We start from the raw sequence: 8946 nt of genomic DNA, 5'->3' as shown, positions 1-8946 counted from the left end.
TTTCCTATCTCCTGCTCACAGGTTTTAATTATAACAGCTATCTTAACCATTTACACGTTTACATACAATTTTTCCCCATCACTTAGCCTAGAAATTTCCCACAAACACTGCTATTTTTTTTCAACACAATATACATATGGCCATTACTCCATGCATCTAAATGTAAGAGAAATATTCAGTTGAAAATGTAGAAAGTGTTGACAAGCAGGCAAGGAGAGTCTCTGACTGGAAAAGGGATTTTAAGTAACTTAGAAAAAAGTGACTGCTTAAAAATAGATAATTAAAAAATTAAAAGATACATTTAGAAAATTTGTAAGTGTCCCCTGGGGTACACAGATGTTATCTATCTTCAAATTGATTGTAGCCAACATTGTTTTTACTAGTTTGCTCTTGGGCAATTTACTAGGAATTGGAGATTAAAATTTTAAACAATGGAAGTATTGCTTAAGTAGAAGAGTGTAAACAGCTTAAGACAACTCAAATATTTCAGATTGAGAGGGACGAGAAAGTCTAGGTTGGAGGGAATCCCTGGTTCATTAGAAGTACCACCTAAATTCTCTACCCCTTGTCATTCTGGAAAAATAGGCCCAAAAGGATAATTGGCCAATGAAAGATTGCAATGCTATTTGACTTGTAACAGATCAATTAAATATAGGCACAGTTCATTTTATTGCATGTTGCTTTATTATACTTGGCAGACATCGTGGTTTCTTTTTTTTTTTAAACAAACTGAGGGTTTGTGACAAGCAATTCTATTGGCACCATTTTTCCAATAGCGTTTGCTCATTTTGTGTCTCTGTATCATTTTGGTATAATTCTTGGAATCTTTCAAACTTTTTCACTATTATCATATTTGTTAGGGTGATCGGCGACATTTGATGTTACTATTGTAATTGTTTTGGGGTGCCATGAATCATGTCCATTGGAGATGGAGAACTTAATTGATAATTATGCATATTTTGACTGCTCTACAGCTAGCCATTCCCCCATCTCTCCCTCTCCTCTAGCATCTCTATCCCCTGAGAGGCAACAATATTGAAATTAGGCCAATTAATAACCCTTTAATGTTCTCTAAGTGTTCCAGTTAAAGGAAAAGTCCTATATCTCTCACTTTGAATCACAAGCTAGAAATGATTAAGCTCATGGAGGGAGGCTTGTCGAACCTGAGACTGGTCCAAGAGGCCAAGCTTTTGGTTTAAGAGCCAAGTTGTGAATGTGAAGGAAGAGCTCTTCAAGAAAATTAAAAGCGCTACTCCAGTAAACATACGAATGATAAGAAAGTCAAACAGCCTTATTGCTGATATGAAGAAACTTCTAGAGGTCTGGATAGAAGACCAAACCAGCCACAACATTCCTTTCCACACAAGCCTAATCCAGAGCAAGGCCCTAACGCTTTTTAACTCTATGAAGGCTGAGAGAGGTGAGGAAGCTGCAGAAGAAAAACTTGAAGCTAGCAGGTTGAAGCTAGCATGTTCATGAGGTTTAAGAAGCCATCTCCATGCAGTGCCTGGGTGGCTCAGGTTAAGCATCTTACTTGGTTTGGGATCAGGTCATAATCTCAAGGTCATGAGATCAAGCCTTGCATCAGGCTCTATGCTCTGCATGAAGTCTGCTTGTGATTTTTCCCCCTCCCTCTCTTACCCCTTCTGCTCACATTCTCTCTAAAAATAAATCCTTTAAAAAACAAAAACAAAGAAGCCATCTCCATAACATAAAAGTGTGAAGTGAAGCAGCAAGTGATGATGTAGAAGCTGTAGCAAGTGATCTAGAAAATCTAGCTAAGACAGTGCAGGAAGCCACACTAAACAAATTTTGATTAAAAATGAAACAGCCTTCTATTGAAGGAAGAAAATGCTGTCTTGGACTTTCAGAGCTAGAGAAGTCAATGCCTGGCTTCGAGCTTTCAAGGACATGCAGACTCTCTTGTTAGAGGCTAATGGATGGGTGACTTTAAGTTGAAGCCAATGTTCATTTACCATTCAAAAAAATGCTAGGGGCCTTAGGAATGATGCTAATTCTTCTCCGCCTGTGCTCTTTATATAAATGGAACAACAAAGCCTAGGTGACTGTATATCCACTAATAACATGGTTTACTGAATATTTTAAGCCCACTAGTAAGACCTACTGCTCAGATTTTTAAAAATATTACTGCTCATTGACAATGTACCTGGTCATCTGAGTTATCTGATGGAGATGTACGGAGATTAATGCTGCTTTCATGCCTGCTAACCCAACTTCCTTTCTGTAGCCCTTGGAACAAGGAGTCTTTTTCACTTTCAAGTCTTATGATTTAAGCAATACATTTCATAAGGCTGTAGCTGCCATATATATAGTGGTCTCTCTGATGGATCAGGGCAAAGTAAACTGAAACTTCTGGAAAGGATGTGCCATTCTAGGTGTCATTAAGAACATACATGATTCATTGGAAGAAGTCAAAATATCAATGTGAACAAAAGTTGGGAAGAAGTTAATTCCAAACTTCAGGGAGGACTTCAGTCTTGAGGAGCTCAAGACTTCAGGGAAGGAAGTAACTGCGGATGTGGTAGAAACACCAAGAGAACTAGACCTAGAAGCGGAGCCTGAAGATGGGCATGAATGGCTATAATTGCATTATAAAGTGTTAATGGACAAGGAGTTGCTTCTTATGGATGAGCAAAGAAAATGGTTTCCTGAGATGGAAACTACTCCAGGTGAAGTTGCTATGAAGACTGTTGACCTGATAACAAAGAATTTAGCATATTACATAAGCTTAGTTGATAAGGCAGGGAAAGCATGTGAAAGGATTGACTCCAATTTTGAAAGAAGTTCTCCAGTGGGTAAAATGCCAACAAACACCATCACATGAGAAATCTTTTATGAAAAAAAAAAAAAAAAAGAAAAAAGAAAAGAAAAGAAAAAGAAAGATAAAAGAAGAATCCACTGATTGGCAAACTTCACTGTTGTCTTATTTCAAGGAATTGCCACAGCCACCCCAGCCTTCAGCCACCAGCACCCTGATTAGTTAGCAACCATCAAAAAAGAAATTAAGACTCAAAAAGTTCAGATGATGGTGAGCATTTTTTAAGCAAAGTATCTTAAAAATAAGGTATATACATCTTTGTTTTTTAAACATTATCACATATGTAATAGGCTACAGTATAGTGTAAACATAACTTTTATATGTATTAGGAAACCAGAGTCATTTGCCTTCCTTTGTTGTAATAGTCACTGTATTGTGGTGGTCTGGAACTGAACCTATAGTATCTCTGAGGAATGCCCATTTCATTGGCTTTTTAAAAAAATGTGAGATTAGAGATTCGAAAAAAATCTGTTTAATGTTTTGTTGGTTTACAAATGTTTTTTCACAACCTTGTGATAGAAAGTTTGACCAGCTTCATGGAAGACTTCTTGGTTGAAAGTCATGAAAGGATCTCAATTTTAAAAATGGAACTGGTGAATACGAAATGGAAAATCTCACACACGCCCTGTCAGTAGAAGGGAAGTTAAGAACCGAGAGACTATTTCCTGTAAATGCTTCATTTACTGAAAACCATGATTTCTCTCTTGACTAATGAACATCCACCAAGAATCTCTTCTCATCCTCAAGCCAATGACTTCCTACTTGGACACTGCCTGGACTTCCCCTTTGCACTCCTTGTCCATAAATGCAGCCTGCTCCAAACACATGCTACCACATGCATTTCCCAAATTGTAATTCTTCTGTTATTCCCAAATCCTCCTTCAATAAAGTGGTAGATATTCCCTCAGTTTTTAGTGATTCAAATTCCCCTCAGTTTGAGTTGACATTCACAGGTGTCGGAAGAGGAATCTGAAGGAGACAACTCCCAGAAGGACAGTGACTGAGAATTAGGGTGCACTCGGTTTGGACTGAAACCTATAGACATTCCTCAGAACAAAACTAAAACTAAGACTGATAGGCAGAAGTTGAGCACCTAAATACTGCTAGAACATTTGCCATTTTCACCTGAAAGACAACAGTCTCTAAAGCACAAGAATCCCATATTAGGATAATATGGACATATGGACATGGACAAGTGTCAGGATTGCTTGCCACCCACAAGAAAATTCCGTGCAATGAGGGATAGTTGGTCAAGAATCAGACAAATTGGGCAGAGACTGTCAGCCAAGAAACACAAGTATCTCTCAAAAGGCACACTGTTAAACAAAACCCAAGTCCCAGCCTTCAGGCTATCGAGGATTTTCCTCTCCTCTTGAGAAAAATCCAGGTGTGGGATCCCAGTCATTAAAATGCTCTAAGGGGGATCCCTGGGTGGCGCAGCGGTTTGGCGCCTGCCTTTGGCCCAGGGCGCGATCCTGGAGACCCGGAATCGAATCCCACGTCGGGCTCCCGGTGCATGGAGCCTGCTTCTCGCTCTGCCTCTCTCTCTCTCTCTCTCTCTCTCTCTCTCTCTCTCTCTCTCTCTCTCTGACTATCATGAATAAATAAATAAAATCTTAAAAAGAAATGCTCTAAGGGTGGCCCCCTCTTTGGGAAACCCAGTTGGTTTTATGTTAGACATTATGGTCTCTCCTCACATTCATTTTTACTAAATGGACGAATCTTACTAAGACAATCTAGAATTACAATGGCCATTATGAGGAACATCCCAATTAGACAAGATCACTCCTTTATGAAAGGGTTCCCCTCAAAAACAGAATGGGATACATACTTTAATTGGCATGCAGAAGCTGCTAGAAACCTTTAAGATTTCGTAATAGCTTCATTGGAAGATTCATTGCAAAACGCTAATGAAAAATTATGAAGTAACTAAAACAAAGACTGTAAGACTTAAGTGACTCCCACTGCTTTCTCCTATTTTCCCTTAATTGGGTACTCAGGCTACTAATCCTCTAACTCATCTTTCCACTCTGAAGAGTCTATAGGATCATAAATAAGTCTGCCAAGTTAGTGGCCATAAGGACATCCCCATATCCACCCTCAAGGGTTGATAGGACTCTGAAGTGTTCTCCTGTAACTGTTACCAGTCATTTCCTTAAATAGCCAAGGGAAAAAAACTAATATAAAACTGCCAAATTCTGGTAGATACTGGAGCTACATGCTGTACTTTGAACTCCACTCACTCCAGAGCCTGTAGATGGGATCCTGAGAAAACCAGAGATGTTGGTGAAAAGTGAGGATTCCTAGCAGATTCAACTTTCCTGAATCTGTCTATAGCACCCTACTGAAAGAAAATTAATTTTCATGTTGTCCCTTTCTAAATCTGGACCCACTTTTTTAATCCTTTATCTCCCAGAGACAGCTATTGCCTTCTTGTTTGCCCCCTTCTGTGTCCTGAGAACTCAGCTTGGCAACTATTAGATCGGGGGTGCCAAAATATTGCTAGACAGAAATGTGGATCCAACTCCATGTTTAGGTAGGGTCAAACTGCCTACTGCCAGCCCTCAAGAGAATTGTCCAAGTCTTTTTTCCTCTGGCTATCTTTCGAAATTTCTCTGGATCTTGGGAGTGTAGTATCCTTTGCATCATCCTCGGGGAGGCTTGTGTCCAAGAGAGTTGTTCAATATTGCCAGGAATATTTACTCTTCGTCCTGGCTGAACCCTGATGAGATATTTGAAAGGATTTTTCTGAAGTAGCCCTATGGTCAGAAGTTGAAAGTGAAAAGAGATATTGAAAGCAAAATCAAAAGCAGATATTCAAGGCCTCATAGAAACTTTTTTTTTTTTTTTTTAAGTCTTCTTCTCTAACCTAAAATGAAACTGTGTACTGAGAGGGAAAGTAAAAAACAAAACAAAACAAAAACATTCCAAAGACAAACAGCTCTAAATCTAGAATGCAGGAATTTTTCAGTTTCCATCTTAGTTGAAGATCTTCCCCCTGGTCTAAGGAAACAAAGTGAAGATAATGTAGTAGGATGGATGGGTCAGCCTATGATGTCATTCAAGTTCCAACCCAATTCCTTGAGGAATTTAAAACCATGTTCCTTGTCTTACGGAATTCAATCTTTGCAAGAACAAGAATGCAGCTCTAGAAGCAATTTAAATCCCATTTTTTAAACCATCAACCCCCCCAACACTCCCCTAGTCATCTCAAAGGCCTGCATATTATTATAAAAGATGTTGTGTTAAGAAACCAATGTTCCTCTTGGAATAGCCTCCATCCTCTCCATGTGCCTCTGAGTGTCAGTGTTCTTCCTGGTTGCCCCTATGAACTCTGAACTAGGCTCATCTCTTTGAAGTGCAAACTTCAGGGGGTTTATTCTTTTCAAAAGAAAAACTGGAGGGTAGAGGAAAGACCATTTGGAAGACTTAGGTGAATTTTCTCAAGTGTCTTGTCCACAAATAGTCAAAAAGCTTTAACCTTCTGAGCAGTTAATTTATTCAACTTCCAGAAGCAATTTGGATTCAACCATTCTTTCATAAACTAGTGAGTTGTATTTATGGCTAAAATTTTGCAACAAAAGCTGTAGGATCTCTATTGTGTCTGCCTGTATCTTTATGTACATCTATGTATATGTGTATGTATGAGATAAGTGTGTGGAATTTTTCTACCTCTGGATGGTATTGCTAAAGTTAATTTGGCTTTAATTGGCTAAAAGAAAAAGTAGGACTTACCAAATTAAATATTCCTAAAACTCTCAAAAGTATAAAAATGAACCCAAATGTTTTTCACGTTTACATGATCTAAGGTAAGTCTTTAGTGCATAAAAGCTAATTGGTTAGTCTAATTAAAACAATGTGTCTTTAGAGCTGTCAGCACTAAATATTAAACTTTTGTTCTGCCTAAGTTTACTGACGGTCAAATAAACCTGCGTAATCCAGTTGTAGAATTTTTCAGCAAGAGAGAGAACTTCAGATGATGGTTAGGCTGTTTAAGGTCTCAGGAAATTTTCTTGAGTAATCTAAGCCTAATTACTAAAAAACAACTAAATAAAATAGACGTAAGTAAATTTATGAATGAACTTTTCATCAGTAATTGTGCATTTTAAAATAGTTTCTGAAATCTTTTTGGTTACTTGAAACCGTAAAGTTATACTGAGAGAAATTAAAGGACGTTGAATGTTTACTGGAATGTTTACTGGAAACAGTTATTGAACATAGATTTGTCTACTTTGCACTTCCAATTTACAGAGGAACTAAAGATACTTGTATCCATGTTGGTAAACATGCCACACATTTCTAGAAGTGTATACTTCTAGGAACTCGGAAAGTTTTTTTTTTTTTTTTTTTAATATATAGAAATTTGCCAGTAGCACAGAGTTCACAATTGTTTACCCAATTTTCATTAGAAATTAAGGTTAAGAGTTACAAATTCAAAAATATGTAATTAAAACTCATAGAAATAAGGAAACATCTCTGTATGCCAGGAAAGGAGAATGTCAATTTTAAGCAGAAAAAGGTATGGGCCTGGACTACTTGCATGTATATTAGAAAGAAAGAAATGCCCAGCTGTTTAAAGCTATAATCATTTGGAGTTTCTCTGTTTTAAAAGACAAACCACATGCATTTTCTCCCACAAAGTTCCAGTTAGGTAGGCAGGAAAAAATACCCATCATTTTATTTCAAAGAAGAGAAGACTAGACATAGAAAAATAAATGGAAGCACTGAGGTTAAGATCTGGGACTCCTGGGCATCAGTCTAGGACTCTTTCCTTACAAAGCTCTGCAATTAATTTGTTCCATGGCCTCAACTTTATTTATTCCTTTTTAAAGATTTTATTTATTTATTCATAAGAGACACAGAGAGGCAGAGACAAGGGCAGAGGGAGAAGCAGGCTCCCTGAGGGAGGCCCGATGCACAACTTGATCCCAGGACCCCGGGATCATGACCTGAGGGGAGGGCAGACACTCAACCACTGAGCCACCCAGGCTCCCTGCCATTGCCTCAACTTTAGACAATGATTTTGTATTCACTCTCAGACATGGTATGGAATTGCGACTTTCCCACTATAGAAATAAAAATTCATAAGCCTCGGTTTAAAAAAAAAAAAAAAGAAAAAGGTGTGAGAAATGGAGGTGTATTTCTATTCAAGGAAAAGAAAGTAATTGTGTCCCAAAGTAATTTTGGTTATTTCAGAATGGGAAAAAGGCAAATAAAGGGCAAAATGAATGGATTTAGAAGGCTGGGAAGAAAGAGTGGAATGGGTGGGGTGAGGAGAATCATAACTTGTGTGGTCAAGCTGGCTAAAATAGAATCAGTTTATTACAAGTTTTTTCTTTTTAAAAACGTTTTACTATGAATAGTTACTTATATAAAACTCAACCTTAATTTTCTTTCATCTACTGAAAAGAAAACTTTTCTTGGGCTATTGGTCTGCTCCTGGGGTAAGAGATTGTGAAGGGTTTTATTTCTATTTTTATTTTTTAACATCTTTCAGGTTAACTGCCTGAACAGCAAAGATTTTGTGTCTTAACAATATAAGTGTTGTTGTAGAAGTTTATGTTGTCCTTACCAGGTCTTTACTTCAGAAAACCCATTCTTCTCAATATTAAGAGAGCTAAGCTTTGTTCACAACTAGGTAAGTTTCCATGTTTACCTTTAAGATATTCTATTTTACTTTGGTTAAAGATTTCACAATAGTCTGAGATCCTATTCAGATGCTCAAACCCTTTGACATTTTGACAACTTCCCCAAATCAAATTCTAAATCTTTTTTTTTTTTAATCTTATTATTTTTAAACCTTCAAAGTAACTTTGAGATTTCCCACAGGGTAAAAAAAAAAATCTCAAAGGACTTGTCTCTCATTTGGTAGAATGTTAAACTAATTAGGTTTATTTGACTTGTTAAGTTACACGGGAAGTGTTCTCAAAATTCAGAACTGAGGCTATATCTTCTCAGCTTATATTTGTATAGATGCATGTTCTTAATTCAAGTCTTCTAGAAACTTATGGAATTCTTGGAAATCTGGTATGTTCTGGTATGATTTTATCAGTCATAATTCCAGTTATCTTAAAATGTTGGAAGTGGAACAGAAAGTCTTTGGCAAA

The sequence above is a fragment of the Canis lupus genome, chromosome 1 (assembly GCF_048164855.1).
Source record: "Canis lupus baileyi chromosome 1, mCanLup2.hap1, whole genome shotgun sequence".
In the NCBI taxonomy this organism is placed as follows: Eukaryota; Metazoa; Chordata; class Mammalia; order Carnivora; family Canidae; genus Canis; species Canis lupus.
Note: the sequence above shows the minus strand (reverse complement) of the source record.